The following is a 22,620-nucleotide window of genomic DNA, read 5'->3' as shown; positions in this document are numbered from 1 at the left end:
GAGTGGCCAAGCAGCAACTTAGGGAAGCAGATGACCACAAGTGCGAGGGCCTCATTACCTTCCACAAATGCTGAGCATGCTGAAAACTCCAGGCCTAGGCAGCCTCCTCAAAGAATAGTATGAAAATTATTCCCACTTACAAAGACTTTCAATTACTTCGCAGGGCCAGTGGCCCATACCTGTAATCCCAGCACTTTGGTAGGCCAAGGTGGGCAGATCACCAGGTCAGGAATTCAAGACCAGACTGGCCAACATGGTGAAACCCCGTCTCTACTAAACAATACAAAAATTAGCTGGGCATGGTGATTCGTGCCTGTAATCCCAACTACTTGGGAGGTTGAGGTAGGAGAATTGCTTGAACTGGGACCAGGGAGGCGGAGGTTGCAGTGAGGAGAGATCGTTCCACTGCATTCTAGCCTGGACTACAGAGCAAAACTCCATTGCAAAACCAAACCAAACCAAACAAAGACTTTCTATTACTCTATTGGGGACTTTTGTTTGAAGACAATGTTATAGAAAGTCATAACGTGAATTTAACTCTAGTCTAAGAAATTGTACAAGTGTAAGCATGTAAGTTAATTACCTTTTATGCTGAAGACACAATTAACTTATATAGTAACATCTGGTGGGCCTATTTCCTTTTTCAAATCAAGACAATTAGAACTGACAAAGTACCTTCATTCCAATTTCTCTGTCTCATCACCACCCGCCCCTTAGATCATTTGCAAGTTTGTTTTTTGTTGTGACAGGGTTTTTTCTTTCACTTTACTCAACATCATTCAATTTGTTTTATTTTAAACTTTAGGAGCTGTAATTACTACTAAGAAACTGTTCACAATACAAATGTATGTTATGTTGCAAAAAGCCATCAAAGTATACAGAATTTAGGCAGTCAGTACTTATCATCATTAATATTATTACAAAGTTCTCCTAAAATTTGATGAAAGACAAGTTTCTCTAAGACTCGTTAACATTTACTCTAGTATTGTCAAATCTTAAAAAAAGGACCAGATATATAGTAGTCATTCAGTAATTATTTGTGTCGTGAGAGAATGAATGACTGAGTCAACTATACACAATTTTATAATGCGATATTATTTACTAAAGCATAATTATGATGCCTTTATTTTAGAACTTCTATTTACTATTTTAGTTCATGAAATAATGTTAAATTTATTCAAACATAGATTTATCTTCTTTACATGATAAGCCTTTCATTCTGCACATCCTAAATTTATTACTAGAAAAAGTATTTGCACATAAGAAACTCTATTATTGTATTTATTATATGAATTACTCATACTAAAATTTTATAATGATTTTGTAAACCAACCCTTTGTAACTCATATAATATTGAGGGCATTAGAATTCAGAATACTCGAGTACTCATTCCAGCTCTTGAAAAAAGTCACTTAATCTTTCTGGGCCTGAATCTCAGTGTAAATAGTCATAAACTTATTTTTCTTAGCTCAAGCTGTTGTTCTGAAGATTACGTTATTTTATAATAAAAAGCTAATTAAAATAATCAAATTATAATGTGCTCTAATATATTTAAAATCTTTATACTATTTATTCAGGATGTAGGAGACAGAAGGTACCACCCCTAAATATGACTGTAGAAGACCAGAATATGTCACCCCAAAATATGCTTCTTTATCATATAACCATTATTTTGAGCTGATTATTTTGAGGAAGGGAAGATACAAGAGAAGCTCTGAAACAGAGAAGTCACTCTTTGAAAGGAAAATTTACATTTATAAAGGAAATCTCCAACTTAAATCTGCATAACAAACCTTATTCTTATTTGCCATACTTCTCTTGATTGCCTTTCCATAACTCATTTCTCACACCCTTTTTGCTTTTTGTTTTTAGCTGAAGACGTTATTTAAGCCTGATTTATAAGCTGTTTTTAGTTATTCATTTCCCTGGGTATTTTCTGAGTATATGTGAGATATACATGTTAATAAAGCTCTGTTTTACTCTTGCAATCTGTCTTTTGTCAGAGCCCTCAGTCAAAAAAATAGAAAGAGGAAAAATTATTTTTTCTCCTCGTACAAAATAAGACAAAATATTTTAATTATTATACTTAAAAATCTATATTAAGGTACAAATTTTGTTTACATACTAGAAAACTTACGTGGTAAAAAAAATGGTATTGTTGACCTAAAAGCAAAAAGCTGAGGCAAAGTTAATGTAATTAGAGAGCTACTTGGCCAAACCTGAGGATTCCAACCTAATAGTATAGATTCAAATTTCCCTAAATATACACTCCAATTAGTAGCAGTTGCAAGTAAATTTTTAAAAGCAAAAAAGAGGAAACAGGGAGTGGATTAACACAAAGTTGTTTGTCAGGAATTCTCACTAGTTGACAAAAATTACATTGATTAGTGATTGGGTAGACATTGTTAAGCTATAGAAAGTGATTAACGCCAGGCGCGGTGGCTCACACCTATAATCCCAGCACTTTGGGAGGCCTAGGCGGGTGGTCATGAGGTCAACTGATTGAGATCATCCTGGTCAACAAGGTGATACCCCGTCTCTACTAAAAATACAAAAATTAGCTGGGCATGGTGGTGCACACCTGTAGTCCCAGCTACTTGGGAGGCTGAGGCAGGAGAATTGCTTGAACCCAGGAGGTGGAGGCGGCGGTGAGCCGAGATTGCGCCATTACACTCCAGTCTGGGTAACAAGAGTGAAACTCCCTCTCAAAACAAAAAAAAAAAAGTGATTAACAGCACCCTGTGTGGCATATTAGGTTAATTTATAGCTACTTGTGACAACATCAGACAGTTTCAGGAGATGAACACGGAGCTTAACGGAGGGAGTAGGATGTGATCACTGTCTCACTTTAATATCTCTCTTGGCCTGATATTCAAAAAGACTTGCATTTCTCAGAAAAAAAGTTATATTCTTTAGTGATTTCCACCTTTTGATGAAAAAACTTTTTTCTTAAAAACACAGTCAAAATGAGACTGTGAAGTGTCCCTCATTGCCAGTAAGTCTCACTTGCAGGTAGTCCTTTGAAAGTCATTGATCTACAATTGCTGTCGTTTATTAAATCTTACCTGGTCTTCAAAGTACCATTAATTTAGTTTTCTCAGAAGTAAAATAATGAGATATAAATAGCATTAATAAAAATATAATGCAAACAACTAGTACAATCAAAAGAGACTTTGGACATCTGAATAGGGAAAAAATAATAATACTGTGGAGTCAACTAAAAATATCACAGAGAAAATTAAATCCATATTCTTTTTTAGAGATTTCTTGTAACCCTGAAGTAATTCAGGATTAAGTCCAAATGTAGGTATACAGTAAAGCTTGAAAACAATGGACAAGACTAGACTTTAATAATGAGCGTACTAGTTTTCTTCTAAAACACAATTTTTACTTCCTCCAGCTCTCTATTTTTACCAAAGATAAATTTCAGTAGAATGGATTTATTTGCAAAGTAAGGTTTAGTCCTCTTATACTTGGCCCGATTATTTGCATTAAGTGCAACAAGAATAGTGAATGGACATGTAATCCCTTTTAAATTGGCTTTGCTGGGATTTTTACACAAGAAATATCCGATTCAACTTCTAACAGCCTTGAGGCTATTCAAGGCAAAGATTTGCCATGAGACTGTCTACAATAACCATATAAATTGGGAGAATTCCTCTCTTCTCTAGTTCCCAAAATAACTTGAGGTCCTGGGCCTATCAGAAAGTGACATTCTTTAATTACCACAAGGATAGAAACCTTGAAAGAGAACTACGTATGTCAGACAAGCTACTAGCCCAGTATTTCCAAGGGACTTTTCGTCAGCTCTGCAAAGTCAGTTTTAATTCATTAAAGCATTTTGGTCATATCTAAAATCATGCATCCCAATCAAAATCTTGGTTAAAATAATGAATTATCCAATTGTATCCGGTGACAAAAATAAACAGATTCTTACTGAACTTATGCAAACAACTATACTGCCACAAATTAAGAATGTACAGGAATCGTTTCCAAGTAACGAAGAATCTGAGAGAGAGAGGGGCAAATGTTTCAGTTTGACTCACAAAAGTATACTTCACCCAATTGCTGTAAGCTATCAATGGATCAAAGGGAAGAAAACAATGTTTTCTTGACCCTGGAAAACAAAACATAAAAAGAGCCAGCAATACTTCAAGCAAATGTCATACAAAATTATTTGGGTTCTAAAATTACTAGCTTAGTCCCATGTAATTCATTCCTGTTCTGCTTGACGTTAAGAATCCTTGTGAACATATCAGCTTTTTTATTAGAGTACTACAGTGTTTCTGCCTATTTCATTGGTTTGATCTCCAAAACCATCAATACGTCATTGAAGAGTATTTGTTACAGTCTTTTCCTTAAATGTTCTTTAAAAAAGCAGCAGCGAATTTTAAACTGTAGATTATAAATCCCTTTTTGAAAAAAACAAAGTAAAATAATAATTGTAGATGACAATAGTGTTAGGATAACAGTGGTTAAAGACACAACTGACAAGAAAAATTGGTTAGTTATGTTACATACAATTCAACATAAAAATCATAAAAGTTTTCAGAATCTCATACAATTTTAGAACTATATTAACACATTTATACCAATATAACTCAAAAATAGTTAAAAATAATTTTATAATGTTTTCTATATGATTTAATGTATTAAATAAACCTACTATGTCTCTCTTGGACTTCCAGGGGCACTAAATGTCCAAAAAATTAGTTTGAGATCAAAAAGATTAAATTTAGAATTTGAAATTTTGACTTTGGAAAATTTATCAAATATCAAAGGTTTAAAGTACTTGCTGAAAATATGCTCACAGTTCACTGTAAAAAAAAAAAACTAGTGATTTATTTGGCCAAAGAGATAACTCAAAAATTTTTACAAGCAAAACCTTTGTATTTGAGAAACAGAAGACATGCTTTCTCCCATTATCATAATACCTAATACTGACACCCTAAGACAAACACAATCTTTTACTCCTTTCTCTTTTTCTTTCTTTTTTTTTTTTTACTCAATAGGAAATAAAAAATCCTTTATTATCTCATACATTTTTTTGGGAAACCAAGTTACATTTGTGTCATAATAGTATTAATACTAAAGCTAATTTTAATAAAATCTTATAAACATATCTATCCAATCTCAATCAACTTTGACATACTGAAAAGATTTCCATAAACCTTTTATAAAATCTTGCAATTTCTATTTAAAAAGTAGATCCTTTTTATTTTGACAAAGGGACCCAGGCTCTATCTCTGCATCAGTGTTCTTTTGATGTAGTGTTCAGTTAGAAAATCTAAATAACCCCCTTTTAATCTTAGCCAACTTGATACACAAAACTCTGTTCAAAAAATCAGTTTTACACAAACCTTCTACAACTTGCTTACACCTTCAGTTTTCTCCTATTGCTTTACCTTAGAACAAAAATGTCCTTTCCCTTTCCCCTCATAATTTTGAATACATAAAGTTCTCTCCCACATAAAAGAAAAATTACTCTCTTTTAAACTTTCTCTACTTCTTACTATATATGCTCTATAGACAGACATGTTTCTTTTATATCTAGTGTTTTAATCACATATACTAATTACAAATTTAACTCTTAATAACCCTTATTTTTAGTAAAAAACCAAAGAGGTACACAATTTTAATCATGTACCAGATACAGTACCTAGCACAGGGAACAGAGCTACAAAGACAATGACTGAAAGCTCGAACCCTTTCCAGCATGGCCAAGAGGCACAGCTGGGCCAGGAAGGATAGGGCCTCAGTGCTGTTCACAGCCCTCACTGTGTTTACTTGTCTAGACCCCAGAATTTGAGGCTTAAAATTGAAGATGAGTTCATAGCAAGATGTGCAGAACGCTTTGGAGCAGTCCAATAGTCAGCTCTCGCAAGTTTAAGTCACAACTTAAGCAAATATCAAAAGTACTACAAAAGCAATAGTTTTATGACCTTAAAATAGTTTAGAAACAGCTTAAATGTGTCTGACCAGCAGAGTCAGGCAAAAAGATGAAGATGTCTTTATTTTATCAACTATTTTTTATTCATCAAAGATTACTAGTTACATGAACTTGAAAATTATTTGGGCTAGTTATTTCACTTATGAGCATTAATCTTTAAGTTAGTTTGCTACCATGTGTAGGAAATATGTATTTTCTACATACAAACATGTACAGAAATATACATATATGTAGACACAACATATATATATGTACTTGTGTATGTATCTAAAAGCCATAGAAACCAAGGAGCTTAATGCAAAAGAGAATACAACTTTAGACTTGAACAATCTGCCCAGTTAACAAATCTTGGAGTTTTATGAGGAAAAACAGAGGTTTCTCCCAAAAAGAAGAGTGTCAGGAACCTTTTCTGATTTCCTTAAGGGATCCCAGGCTGTTAGAAATTTTTTTAGGTCCCCTTATGTGGTATCAAGGGTGGTAAGAGGAAGGAGATACTAACAGAAGTAAATGAAGAAACAGACAGAAGGGGCACATATGGTTAACATGGGTTTCAGAAAAGATAAATTCAGTAGATTGATAAGTTTTTTTAGAAGAAGCAGGAGAACAGAGCCCTTAAAAAGATATATGTATGTATATATGTGGTTATATCTGTGTTTATATATATGTATATATATATACACACCCATATGTTTATATATGTATGAATACATATATATCCTAAATATCAGTTTTAATTAAGTTCACATTTGAGTATAGAGCTCTTAAAAACATCCTTTTAAATCTCTTATAAGATTTTATCTGGTACAGTTGATATTCTGTTTTTTGAATTTTTTTAACTGAAGTCCATTCCCAAGTGAAACTAGTAAGACTTAACTAAGGTTACAACTTAACCAAGAATACATGAGTGTCTTCAAAGAGGTGGAAAGTAGTGCTCATGAAATCCAGAACCACCTCAAAGACAGCACAAAGAAAGGAACATTTTGCTAGCCACAGATGAAGCAAAATCCGCATTTCTGGCCATACTTTTTAGGGTCTCGGCTTTTGAGCTGACCATCTACACATAAAAGCCCAAAAGCCTCCTGTGTTCCCCACTAATGAAAGAAGACAGGAAATCAAAAGCTATCCATGGAAGGGAAAAGGATCAATAACAAATGAGCACTCCCAACAGTCAAAAGTGATGCAAATGTCAAATCAAGGGAGAATGATTCCCTGACCAGGAATGGAACCCAGGTCATGGTGATGAAAGCACAGAATTTTAACCTCTGAAGTACAGTGCGGAGGCAGCCTTCATTGTTAATCTCACAGGAGAGCTAAAGCCGGCAGTTTGAGCTTACAAAGGATTTTAACTTTTCTCAGATCTGATCTCAGCTGGAATGCTACTTAGCTAATTCCCTGGATGTTGGCATTTGAACATCAGTGTCAGTCATTAGTCCTGATTGGAAAAAAAGTTGTTGGATCTGCATTTTTATAATCTCAGTGGTGTGGTTTTTATTCATTTCCCCATTTTGGCTATTAATCTTTCAGTTACCTGTTTTATTGCCCTAAGCAACTGTAAGCTAGGAACAAAGGTATATTTTGGAGTTTCATCTTATTCATTGAGTGGTCTTTTTAATTGAGCAAACAACAGTTTGAGAATCAGGCAGCCCAAAGAAGCAGAATTCATAGCTTCTCCAGGAATGCCACAACAGAAATTTCAGGGAGAGGGGTCAAAGACCGGGAGAATTTTCTCAGCTGGTGTGATAAATTTCTTTAACTCCTGAATGGATGCAAATTTCTCAGAATTTCTTTCAGAAACATTTTAGGTACCATTGGAAGTAAATCTCCTATTTAATTTGTCTGGTTCTAAAGCTAGCTTTTTCTAATTGTGCATGCAAACAAGTTATTTTAGGTATTTTTAAATCTCTGTTTTTTGTCATTGTTGTTTATGACCATCCCATTGTTGTTTATGACCATCTGAAGCATATATAAGAGATGCCATAAGTGTTGCACAGAAAACCAGCTGGTGTTTAACTAACAGGAGTTGGTCACAAATGAAAAATCAAGCCTCAATTTCAAAAATAGGAAAATAGCTGTTATTTTTAAAATTATACCATGTAAAACGAGACCACCAGTGCCTAACTGCCAATTCTGTGACCCAAACCTCCAATGAGAGACAGCAGTGGAAAAACTTTGACCTGAACCCTACCCAGAAGCAGAGGTAGAAAAAAGACAGCCCTCTGCAGAGCACTTTACCCTATTCTATCCAAAGGCAGAGACTACAGCACTCACTCTTAAAGGAAAGAGAGGGTCTGAAAAACAGCCAAATCAATTCTATAACTTCGACCAAATGCAGCAGGAGATTTCACCCAAAATGCCAGATGGGACTTTTGAAGATGAAATGTTTGTGCTGCTACCAAGCACCACTTTCAGAAACACCGGGTGGTCAGGTTAAGTCACTGTTAATCCTGCTGACTTACGCCAGATATGTCAGCCTAAAAGGAAGAGTTCAAAGGCAGGGCGCGGTGGCTCACGCCTATAATCCCAGCACTTTGGGAGTCTGAGGTGGGTGGATCACGAGGTCAAGAGATCAAGACCATCCTGGTCAACAAAGTGAAACCCTGTCTCCACTAAAAATACAAAAAATTAGCTGGGCATGGTGGTGCGTGCCTGTAGTCCCAGCTACTTGGGAGGCTAAGGCAGGAGAATTGCTTGAACTCAGAAGGCAGAGGTTGTGGTGGGTCGAGATCATGCCATTGCACTCCAGTCTGGGTAACAACAGCGAAACTCCATCTCAAAAAAAAGAGTTCATTTGGGTCAAACTTGGGGATTCCAACCCCGAAGGATAGATTTAAGTTTCCCTGAATATGCCCTCCAGTTAACAGCAGTTACAGGTGGAATTTTAAAGGCAAAAGAAAAAGGAGGGGCGGAGAGATAGGTAGCGGGATGCTACAGAGTTGTTAGAAATTCTCACTGATTTAGAGAAATAACATTTATTGGTGATTTGCCATACATTGTTAAGTTATAGAGTATGGGTTGCAGTGCCCTGCATGGCATTATTAGGTTAATGTATAGCTATGTGTGGCAATAACAAGCAGTTTTAAGAAATGAATACATAGCTCAAAGTAGGGAGTAGAGCATGATTACTGTCTCATTTTAGTGTCTCTTTGAGCCTGACAATTAAAAGGACTTCCATTTCTCAGAAAATAGTTCATTGCTTTTCTCAAGATTGTACTTGAGTAAAATGAAATAAACACAAGACAATCTACATTATAATTTTCAAAGTCCTCTGAATCTATAAATACACACAAACTTACTAGGTCAATACGGCATACAATATTTTTATCAATGTATAGCCTAAATCAATCAATTCAAGTAATAAATATTTTATACTCTTCACTTTTTTCTATCTTTGTCCACAACTGAGGTTATATTTTCATTAGAAAACAATCAGCATGTCTGAAATTGCTACACAATAATTTTAATGGTTTTTCCTAAATACTAACCTGTGGCAAATATTAAAGAAGAGAACTAACATCAAGCAATATTAAACCTTAAAACATATTTATCACGTTAGTAATACATTTTCACAAATTTCTTATCAATCCCATTTTGTGGGATTAAGTCTGAGTGCAAATAGAAACGCGGAACTTCATCTCTCTTAATTTCTTATAAACATTTGTTTTCCTGTATCATACTTAGTTACAATAACACTAATAATTCTGCTAAGCAATTTTTTAATCTGATGTACCTATTGATTCTAAAATGTCTGTGATGTTGTATACAGGTAGGGGTGAAGAAAATTTTCCTTCCCCACTGAAAGTCTTAATTTAAATCTATTGAAATGAGTTGACAGATTAACAGGGAAGTAAGTTACAAAAGTGTTATTGACGTGCATATAAACCAGAGAATTGCAGGAGAATGACCAAATAACCCAGCAAGGTACAGATGCTTACATACCCTTTTTATATAAGGAAATAAGAGATGGGGGAAATGTAGACATTTTGAAAGGTAGCAAAGAATTTTTAAATGGCATAAATAGGCCCAATTCTCAGACAAATTTCAGTAAATAATTATCTCTGGGAATTGAGTGGGACTGGAGAACAGAATATGGTATGCGACAAAGTTCATCTGGGCTCTAAGTGTGGTATTTAATCTTTGACGTCTTCTGTTAATGTACGGCTTTTAATTTTTTAAAACTGCATTTTTATAATTTCAGTGATTTTAGTTTTTTCTAGTTAATGAAATTTCAGGGAGGGGATCAAAGGCAATTATGCTCCTTTTTGGCAGGTCTGGTTTCTAGGTAGATAATTAAACTCAAGAGAACAGCCTCATCCTGTGCTTTGAGACAGACAGAGGATTGAGAGACGAAGGTAGGTGACTGGAGGGGTTTGGGAAGAGACCTTGAGTTTGCTCTTTATTTGACTATGTCAAAACATATTTTTGGGTATCTCATTCTGATCCCCAACAAAACTAAAAATAATTAAAATAAGTACAATGATTAAAACCTTCTAAATTGAGAAAATAGTTTTTCTATAGTATCCTAAATATAAATATGTACACCAGAGTCTTGTTGAAGGAGTATAGAATATACCAAATATAAATGAACAAAAAGTACACATGGTAGCATTTCAGTAAAAATTTTCTTGAGATTAAAGTTGGAATTTACTCTGCCTTAGGTAACCTAACAACTGCAGAATTTTTTAAATTCCCAATTTATAAAGTATTAATAAAGCAATTAGCATAGAGATGAATGCAAATTGCAATAGGGGAAATGAAAAATTAAGAAGGAAAAATTCAAGCCATTGAATACATGACTGTGTTTCCTATTCAGTACCTTTGAGGATAACTTGACTTGCCCATTAAAAATTAGTGTCTGTCAAAATTGGTGTATATAAGATGTACTCCTGTTTTGAACACTTGTAACAGATGGCAGAACTCACCATAGACCTTTACTTCTAGACTGTAGACAATTTTTACACAAAGCCTTCAGTGCTGCAAAATATCTTTTATTCAAGACCCCTAAAGAATATTACAGTAAAAAATGATGAGGGAGATAATTTATTTCTCCTTAGTGTCTTTCAATGCCATGAAGTAAGTCAGGATTAACAATGACTATGTATAACTCTAGAAATTAGAGAATAAAGTAAGATATTCTCAAGTCACAAAAAAAAAAATTAAAGACTTCCCTTGGCAACTTACCATTGTCAAAGAGGAGATTCTCTAAAAAATTTGGTTGAGTTCATTCTTATAGGCCTTTAATATTACCTAGAAAGAAAATTCTTTGGGCCAGGTACAATGACTCATGCCTGTAATCTTAGCACTTTGGGAGGCCAAAGCGGGTGGATCCCCTGAGGTCAGAGTTCAAGACCAACCTGGCCAACATAGTGAAACCTTGGCTCTACCAAAAATACAGAAAATTAGCTGGGCATTGTGGTAGGTGCTTGTAATCCCAGCTACTCAGGAGGCTGCGGCAGGAGAATTACTGAAACCCAGGAGGGGTTGCAGTGAGCCAAGATCAGGTCATTGCACTCCAGCCTGGGCAAAAAGAGTAAAACTCTATTGAGAGAGAGAGAGAGAGAGAGAGAGAGAGGGAGAGAGAGAATAAAGAAAAAAAAATTTATTTATATCTGCAATAGAATTAAGTCTGAATTTTACAAATGTCTGATTTAAAGTAACCAATTAAGCAAGTTGAATTCATTACAAAAATAATGAATGTTTCACCCTTGATGCCTCTTCTTTTTTAAATGACCAGAACACAGAACAAAAGGGATCTGATGAAAGCAAATGAAAGTAACTTTCTAGTGCACTATTTTTTAGTATTGATGCAATTCTAGATTTCATCACACTGAGTTTAAATGAAGACAAACTTGGCTTCTGCATCTCGTAAGGCTAAAGTAGGTAATTCAGATAATGTTTCTAACCAACGCAATTAGAAAATCTGGGAAACATCAAAATTATCTACCTGAAGGAATCAGGGAGATAATAAAATAGCGAAGAATGATCAGGCCAGAATGTGAAGGAAGGCAAAGGCCCAGAGAGGTGAGCCTAGTTTTGATGTGAATTTCAGAGGTGGTAGATGGGATTCTGAGAAGTGCTCTTAACAGTTCCTTTGAGCTAGGGGGCATGGGATAAAGTACAGTGCCCATATAAGAGTCTTTGCTGAAACCTCGGGCTTTGACTGGAACTGAAAAACAAAGAGAGAAAGAGAGGGGACATGGGGGATGCAATGGACCTTTGAATCATTTCAATCTCTGTAATTGAAATAATGTGATATGAGATTATGGTGATAAACACTTGACAGAATAAAGTTTAACCACTCTCTGGAGAGAGATAATGATTTATCCAAGAATTCAAGACATCTTATTTGTAGAAATATTCAGCAAATACAACATTGGCGGCAAACAAAACAGACAAAAAATGGGCCCTCGAGGAAATAACAAGCAAAACAGATCACAGACACTTGAGATAATAGTTTCAAATCCAAGCTTTAAAATAGCTCTAACTACTATTTACATATAGTTTTTAAAAAAACGGAAATTTTAGTGGAGAAATAATATATTACTAAAAAACAGAATAAAAGGGATAGACTTCTGAAATGGCAGAGTAAGAAGCTAAAAGAAAATCAGTCTTCCATAAAACCAACAAGTACACTGGCCAAAAATGTCAGAATTAAATTTCTGTGAACCCTGGGAATTATCTAAAATTTTGGAAAAATCCAAAGAGTATTTATTCAAGAAAAGTGGCTGAATCTCATTAAGAACAACATGCTTTGTGATGTTTTAATTTAAACATTCCTTTCTCCCCTATTCTCTGGTAACCTGGAAAACCAGTATCCTTGCAATTAGCAGCCTTGAAAACCAGCAACCTAGCAACCACTGGAGGGAGCACAGTAAGTCTGAAGCTCAGCAAATGCCCCATCTCCAGACTGTCATTATTTCTCCTGATAGCTCCATTCTCACGGCTTGTCTTAAATTGAACTGATGTAGATTTTACTGTGCATGAATAGCCCTATCTCTAGGACATGTGTCAAAAAACAAACGATAGCAACTATTTAATTTTGCAGTTGACTGACCTCGGGAGGGGGTTTGAGCAGATGCCAATTAAGGTAACAAGACTTTAAAAATGTTAAAAGGAAAATCAGGGGAATTAGATGTTCAGACAGCACTTTGAAAACCTCTAACCTATTCCTAGAAATCTAGAAGGGCATGCACAGAACTCTGGACATGACCTAATGAGACATGAAAAAAAGGGCCTCCTGTTTTATCTGTAGCTGACCTTGAGGATCTATACAAGCAGAAAGTAAATGCTATGCCAGAGTTGTAAACTTCTTGATGAAAGGTAGAAGGGACACCAGCCACAAATGCAACCTCTGGCAAAGTCTTGAAGACTTATTGGCCCAATGAATTTATGGAAATCTCTGTCTAGTGTTTAGCTTACCACTAAACTAATCTAGCAGAGACTTTAGTGGACAACTAAACAAAGAATACAGACTTTGTAGAATAATTATGGGAACATCACCAAACAAACAGAAGCAGCAGCTAGGAGCAACAACAAAAAGACCTCAAAGAGGGAGACACACAAAGAAACAAGCAAGTATGAGCCACACACAAGATGAAAGCAGGCAAGGGAAACTGGCCCTAAGAAAGTTCAGTTGTTGAAATTATAAGGCAGTTATTATAAACATGTGGAAAGAACAAAAGGAAACTATGTCTAAAGAATTAAAGGAAAACATAACAATGTCTCACCAAGTAAAGAATAAAAACAATAGACTAATTATTAAAAACAACCAAATTTGAGTAGCACAAAAACTGAAAGAAAAGATACAGAGGAACCCAACAATAAAATTGAACTGACAAATCAATCAATGAATTTGAATTTAGGTCAATTTAGAATTATCCAGCCTAATGAACAAAAACAGAAAAAAGAACACACCCTTAAAAACATGATGAAAATCACAGACAGAGAAAGTATATTTGAAAAAATTATAATATCAAGAAATTCTTCCAATTTTATTAGAAACATTAATCTAAACATGCAGTAAGCTCAATAAATCCCATTAGGATAATTCTAAAGAGATTTCTATCTTGAGACATCACAGTTAAACTGTTGAAACGTTAAGACAAAGAATCTTAAATGCAGTGAGAAACAACTCATCTTACACAAGGAATTCTTAATTAAATTAATAGCTAACTTCTCAGCAGAAACCATAGTGGCCAGAAGGCAGTGTGATAACATACTCAAAGTACTGAATGGTGAGGTTGAACAAAAGGATGGAGAGGCAAGCCCAGGGTCAGGTTTAGCAAGTTTATTTTAAACTGCCAAAGCTGGCTGCCTCACCACGGGCAGTGAAGGCAGTAGCATGGTTTACAGACTATGGGAGCTATGTAGGAGGTTTGCAGGTAGCCAAGTGCTATTCTAAGAAAAACCGCATCTTGGTTCTCAGGGGCTGACATTCTGCTTAATTGGGTTAATATCCTGGGTTTGAGACCCGGGAGAGACAACATCCTGGGTTTGAGAGCTGGGTGAGACCACATGCTGGAACCCTGTTTACAAGGCTTGAGGCTGTTTTTGTTATGAGCTAGCTTATCAGGGGAGAATGAGGAGGGAGTCTATGGGCTTGCCTTGCTGTGACCCTAACAACTGGCAAACAAAGACATTATATCCTTCAAAAATATTATTAAAAGCAAAGGGGAAATTAATATAAAGACTGAAAGAATTTATCACTACTAGATTTTCTGTATAAAAAATACTAAAGGATATCCTCCAACTGAAATAAAAGGACACTGAAGAATAAGTCAAACCACCACAAAAATGACAAACATTGGTAAAGGGTAACTACATAAATAGAAAAAAATATAAATATGTCTTTTGGTGATTCATTCTTTTTCTTATGTAATTTAAAAGCAACTTTATAAAATAACATTTATAAAACTATTGATAACTAATAATAAAAAAAGATGTAATTTGGATGGCAATTACGCAAGAGAGAGGGAGGAAATAAATATATATTGAATAAGAATGTTTTTATACTTTTAAATTAATTTGCTATTAATCAGATCTTGATTATTCTTAATTATAATCCCTGAAATAATCCATAAAAATTAATCCTAAGGCCAGGCGCAGTGGCTTATGCCTATAATCTCAACACTTTGGTAGGCTGAGACAGGCAGATCACCTGAGGTCAGGAGTTTGAGACAGGTCTGGCCAATGTGGTGAAACCCCATCTAAAATATATAAAAATTAATATATTTATAATATTGAATATATAAAAATTAATATAAAATATAAAAATATGTTTTAAATATATTTATATCTAAAATATATATAAATTAATATTTTTATACTAAAAATATAAAAATTAGCTGGGCATGGTGGTGTGTGCCTGTAATCTCAGCTACTCAGGAGGCTGAGGCAGCACAATTGCTTGAACCCAGGAGGTGGAGGTTGTAGTGGGCTGAGATTGCACCATTGCACTCCAGCCTGGGTAACAGAGCAAGCCTCCATCTCAAAAAAAAAGAAAAGAGAAAACATAACAAAACAAAAAAAATTACTCTGCCAACCAAGAATACAATATCCAGCAAAGCTATCCTTCAGAAATAAAGGAGAGATAAAGATGTTACCAGACAGGTAAAAGCCCAAGAAGTTTTTTACTACCAGACATGTCCTACAAAAAAATACTAAAGGAAGTTTTTCCAACCAAAAAGAACAAAAGGATATTAATATAATTTTTTCACTTATACTGTAATTGTGGTATGTAAACCACTTATAATTTTACCAAAGCAACTAAAAGACAAATTTATTAAAAATAATAATGAAAACAATTTGTTAAGTGATAAAAAACGTAAAAAAGGGCCAGGCGCGGTGGCTCACACCTGTAATCCCAGCACTTTGGGAGGCCGAGGTGGGTGGATCACGAGGTCAGGAGATCGAGACCATCCTGGTCGAAATGATGAAACCCCGTCTCTACTAAAGATACAAAAAATTAGCTGGGCATGGTGGCGTGTGCCTGTAATCCCAGCTACTCGGGAGGCTGAGGCAGGAGAATTGCCTGAACCCAGGAGGCGGAAGTTGCCGTGAGCCGAGATCATGCCATTGCACTCCAGCCTGGGTAACAAGAGCGAAACTCCGTCTTAAAAAAAAAAAAAAGAAAAGAAAACATAAAAAGTGCAAATTGTCACATTAAAAATTCAAAAATGTTGAGAAGGGAGTTAATGTTTACGTGGTTTTTTTTGTTTTCTTTTTTGCAAAGTTAAGCTGGTATTAGTTTAAAATAATTTGTAATAACTACATCATGTTTCTGTAAGGATTATATTAACCACAAAGCAAGAATATGTAATAAACACAAAAAAGCAATAAAGTAAAATATAGTATCTGAGAAAATCACTTCATCACAAAGAAACACAGTAAAATAGAAAGAAAAAAAATGAAGAAAGGCTTTACAACTGTGAACAAGCCATAAAATTGAAGCAATAAGTCCCTAACTACTAAGAATAACAGTGAATGTAAATAAACTAAATTTTCCAATTTAAAGATGTAGTATGGCAGAATGGATTGAAAAACAAGTCTCAGTTCTATGCTCCTTACAAGAAACTCACTTTACCTATAAAGACACATATAAATTAAAAGTGAAGGAATGGAAAGAGATATTCCATAAAAATGTAAACCCAGTGAAAACCAAAAACAGCAGGAGTACCTATACTTACAAAAGATAAAATAACTTTAAGTCAAAAACTAAATAGAGAAAGAGGTCATTATGTAAATAATAAATGAGTCAGTCCAGCCAGGTAGTATAATAATAGAAAAATATATGTGCCCAACACTAGAGCACCCAGATATATAAAGCAAATATTAATAGATGTAAAGGAAGAAATAGACTGCAGTACATTAAGGGTAAGAGACTTTAATACCCTACTTTCAGCATCAGACAGATTATCCAGGAAGAAAATCAACAAAGAAACATCAGAGTTAAACCACACTCTAGAGCAAATAGACCTGATATAAATTTGCAGAACATTTCACCCAACTGTTGCAGAAAACTCATTTTCCTCATCAGCAAATTCTCTAGGATAGATTATATGTTAGGTCACAATACAAGTCTCAAAAAATTAAAAAATGTTAAAACATTTCAAGTACCATTTTTGACCACAACAGAACAAAAACAGTAATTAATAAGAAGAGGATCTTTGGAGACTATACAAATACACAGAAATTAAACAATATGCTCTTGAATGACCAATAGGTCAATGAATAATTTTGTTTTAATTTATTAAAACAAATGAAAATGGAAACACAACATACCTGAACCTATATGATACAGCAAAAGCATTACCAAAAAATAAGTTTATAACAACAAATTCCTATGTCAAAAATAATAATATAAATTAATAAATATAATATAAATGAACTATCTAATGATGAAACTTAAGGAAATGGAAAAGCAAGAAGAATTTAAATCAAAATTAATAAAAGGAAAAGATAAAAATTATTGTGGAAAGAAAATTAAGACTAAAAATAATTTAAAAGATCAACAAAATGAGAATTTTTTTTTTTTTTTTTTTTTTGCAGAGATAAACAAAATCAACAAACCTTTATCTAGACTAAGAAAAAAACAGAAGAGTCAAGTAAGTAAAATCAGAGATAAGAAAGGAAACATTATAGGCCAGGCGCGGTGGCTCACGCCAGTAATCCCAGCACTTCAGGAGGCCGAGGCGAGTGGATCACGAGGTCAAGAAATTGAGACCATCCTGGTCAACATGGTGAAACCCTGTCTCTACTAAAAATACAAAAAATTAGCTGGGCATGGTGGCGCGTGCCTGTAATCCCAGCTACTCAGGAGGCTGAGTCAGGAGAATTGCCTGAACCCAGGAGGCGGAGGTTGCGGTGAGCCGAGATCGCGCCATTGCACTCCAGAATGGGTAACAAGAGTGAAACTCCATCTCAAAAAAAAAAAGAAAGGAAACATTATTACTAGTGCCAAAGAAGGGAGTTACACAAAAGATTATTATGGACTACTATGACCACCACGAACAAATTAGAAAACCTAGAAAAATAAGATAAACTCCTAAACATATACAACCAATCAAGATTGAATCATGAAGAAACAGAAAACCTGACCAGACCAATAATGGGTAATGAGACTGAAACAGTAATAAAAAAGTCTTCCACTTAAGAAAGGTCCAGGACTTGACAGTATTGAGCTGAATTATACCAAACATTTAAAGAAGAACTAATCTCAATTCTAATCAAACTTCAGAAAATTGAAGAGGAGGAAATACTTCCAAACTCATTCTACAAGGTCAGCATTACCATGATACCAAAACCAGACAAGGACACAACACATAAATAAAACTACAGGTCAACATCTCTGATGGGTATAAATACAAATATCCTCAATAAAATACAAACGAACCAAACACAACAAGTCATTAAAAATACCATCGACATTACATTTATTGATTTGCGTATATTGAACCAGGCTTGCACCCCAGGGATGAAGTCTACTTGATCATGATGGATAAGCTTGATGTGCTGTTGGATTTGGTTTGCTAGTATTTTATTGAGGATTTTTGCATGGACGTTCATCAGGGAAACTGGCCTGAAATTCATTTTTTGTTGTATCTCTACCAGGTTTTGGTATCAGGATAATGTTCGTCTCATAAAATGAGTTAGGGAGGATTCCCTTTTTCTATTGTTTGGAATAGTTTCAGAAGAAATGCTACCAGCTCCTCTTCATACCTCTGGTAGAATTTGGCTGTGAAACTATCCTGTCCAGGACTTTTTTTGGTTGGTGAGCTATTATTGCTTCCTCAATTTCAGAACTTTTTATTGGTCCATTCAGGGATTTTATTTCTTCCTTGTTGAGTTTTGGAAGGGTGTAAGGGTCCAAGAATTTATAGATTTCTTCTAGATTTTCCATTTTATTTGCTTAGAGTTGTTTATAGTATTCTCTGATGATAGTTTGTATTTCTATGGGATCAATGGTGAAATCACCTTTATCATTTTTTATTTAATCTAGTTGATAATTCTCACTTTTCTTCTTTATTAGTCTGGCCAGCAGTCTATCTATTTTATTGATCTTTTCAAAAAACCAGCTCCTATATTCATTGATTTTTTTGAAGGGGTTTTTGTGTCTCTATCTCCTTCATTTCTGCTCTGATCTTAGCTATTTCTTGTCTTCTGCTGGCTTTATAATTTGTTTTTGCTTTTTTAGTTCTTTTAATTTTGATATTAATGTGTTGATTTTAAATCTTTCCTCCTTTCTCTTCTGGGCATTTAGTGCTATAAATTTCCCTCTACACACTGCTTTAAATATGCCCCAGAGATTCTGGTACATTGTATCTTCATTCTCATTGGTTTCAAAGTACATCTTTATTTCTGCCTTGATTTTGTTATGTATCCAGTAGTCATTTAGGAGCAGGTTGTTCAGTTTCCACGTAGTTGTGTGGTTTTGAGTGAGTTTCTTAATCCTGAGTTCTAATTCGATTGCACTATGGTCTGAGAGACTGTTACGATTTCCATTCTTTTGCATTTCTTGAGGAGTGATTTACTTCCAATTAGTAGTTCAATTTTAGTGTAAGTGCTATGAGGTGCTGACAAGAATATATATTCTGTTAATTTGGGGCAGAGGGTTCTGTAGATGTCTATTAGATCCGCTTGGTCCAGAGCTGATTCGAGTCCTGGATATCCTTGTTAATTTTATGTCTTGTTGATCTGTCTAATAAAAATGGTGGAGTGTTGAAGTCTCCCACTATTGTATGGGAGTCTACCTCTCTTGGTAGGTCTCTAAGAACTTGCTTTATGAATCTGGGTGTTCCTGCATGGGGTGCATATGTATTTAGGATAGTTAGCTCTACTTGTTGCATTGATCCCTTTACCATTACGTAATACCCTTCTTTGTCTCTTTTGATCTCTGATGGTTTAAAGTCTGTTTTATGAGAGACTGCTATTGTAACCCCTGCTTTTTTATTTCTTTCCATTTGTTTAGTAAATATTCCTTCATCCCTTTATTTTGATAATACACCACATAAACACAAACAAAAACAAAAACCACATTATTATCTCAATAGATGCAGAGAAGGCCTTTGAAAAAAGTCAACAACCCTTCAGGATGAAAACTCTGAATAAACTAGGTATTGATGGAACATATCAAAATAGTAAAAGTTATTTATCACAAACCCACAGCTAATATCATATTGAATGAACAAAAACTGGAAGCATTCCATTTGAATCTGGCACAAGAGAAGGATGCCCTCTCTTACCACTCCTATTCAACATAGCAGTAGAAGTTCTGGCCGGGGCAATCAGGCAAGAGAAAATATAAAGGGTATTCAAGTAGGTAAAGAGGAAGTCAAACTGTCTCTTTTGCATATGACATGATTGTATATTTAGAAGACCCCATCATCTCAGCCCAAAATCTCCTCAAGCTGATAAACAACTTCAGCAAAGTGTCAGGATACAAAATCAGTGTATATACATATACACCAAAAACAAACAGCCAAATCATGAGTAAACTTTCATCCACAATTGCTACAAAGAGAATAAAATATCCAGCAATACAACTTACAAAGGATGTGAAGGACCTCTTCAAGGAGAACTACAAACCACTGCTCAAGCAAATAAGAGAGGACACAAACAGATGGAAAAATTTTCCATGCTCATGTTTAGGAAGAATCAGTATCATGAAAATGGCCATACTGCCCAAAGAATCTATAGATTCAATGCCATCCCCCTCAAGCTACCAATGACTTTCTTCACAGAATTGGAAAAAAACACCTTAAATTTCATATGGAACCAAAAGGGAGCCCACATAACCAAGACAATTCTAAGCAAAAAAAAAAAAAAAAAAAACTGGTGGCATCATGCTATCTGACTTCAAACTATACTACATGGCTCCAGTAACCAAAACAGCATGGTACTAGTATCAAAACAGTTGTATAGACAAATGCAACAGAACAGAGGCCTCACAAGTAATGTCACACACCTACAATCCTCTGATCTTTGAAAAACCTGACAAAAACAAGCAATGGGAAAAGGATTCCCTATTTAATAAATGGTGTTGGGAAAACTGGCTAGCCAATGCAGAAAGCTGAAACTGAAACTGAATCCCTTCTTTACAACTTAAAAAAAAATTAACTCAAGATGGATTAAAGATTTAAACATAAGACCTAAAACCGCAAAAATCCTAGAAGTAAACCTAGGCGATACTATTGGTACATAGGCATGGGCAAAGACTTCATGACTAAACACCAAAAGCAATGGCAAGAAAAGCCAAAATTGACAAGTGAGATCTCATTAAACTAAAGAGCTTCTGCACAGCAAAAGAAAATATCATCAGAGTGAACAGGCAACCTATAGAATGGAAGACAATTTTTCCAGTCTACCCATCTGACAAAGAGCTAATATCCAGAATCTGCAATAAACTTAAACAAATTTAGAGGAAAAAAACAAACAACCCCAACAAAAAGTGGATAAAGGATATGAACAGACACTTCTCAAAAGGAGGTATTTATGCAGCCAACAAGTATATGAAGAAAAGCTCATCATCACTGGTCATTAGAGAAATGCAAATTAATACCACATTGAGATACCATCTCACCCCGGTTAGAATGGTGATCATTAAAAAGTCAGGAGACAGCAGACGCTGGAGAGGATGTAGAGAAATAGGAATGCTTTTACACTGTTGGTGGGAGTGTAAATTAGAACCATTGTGGAAGACAGTGTGGTGATTACTTTAGATCCTAGTTCTAGGATCTAGAACATGAAACACCATTTGACCCAGCAATCACATTACTGGGTATATACTCAAAAAATTAGAAATTGTTCTATTATAAATACACATACACAAGCAAGTTTATTGCAGCACTGTTCACAATAACAAAGACTTGGAACCAACCCAAATGCCCATCAATGATAGACTAGATAAAGAATGTGTGGCACAAATACACCATGGAATACTATGCAGCCATCAAAAAGGATGAGTTCATGTCCTTTGCAGGGAAACTGATGAAGCTGGAAACCATCATTCTCAGCAACTAACACAGGAACAGAAAACCAAACACTGCAAATCCTCACTCATAAGTAGGAATTGAACAATGAGAATATATGGTCACAGGGAGGGAAACATCACAGACTGGGCACTCTCAGGAGGTGGGCGCTGGGGAGGAACATATTTAGGATAAATACTTAATGTACCTAATGTAGATGACAGGGTGATGTATGCAGCCTACCACCATGGCACATGTATACCTATGTAACAAACTTGCATGTTCTGCATATGTACCCTAGAACTTAAAGTACCAAAAGAAAAAAAAAGATACCATTTATGCTGGGTGTGGTGACTCACACCTGTAATCCCAACACTTTGGGAGGCTGAGGTGGATGGATCCCCTGAGGTCAGGAGTTCAAGACCAGCCTGGCTATCATGGTGAAACCCCATCTCTACTCAAAATATAAAAATTAGCCAGGTGTGATGTTGGATGCCTGTAATCCCCGCTACTCAAGAGGCTGAGACAGGAGAATTGCTGAAACCTGGGAGGTGGATACTGTAGTCAACCAAGATCATGCCACTGCACTCCAGCCTGGTTGACAGAATGAGACTCCTTCTCAAAAAAAAAAAAAAAAAAAATATTTATGTTGCTCAAGAGGGATTTGCCCCAGGAAAGCAAACATGGTTCAATATATGCAAATCAATA

This window comes from Callithrix jacchus, chromosome 11, assembly GCF_049354715.1.
Source record: "Callithrix jacchus isolate 240 chromosome 11, calJac240_pri, whole genome shotgun sequence".
NCBI lineage: Eukaryota > Metazoa > Chordata > Mammalia > Primates > Cebidae > Callithrix > Callithrix jacchus.
This window is presented reverse-complemented; position numbering follows the sequence as displayed.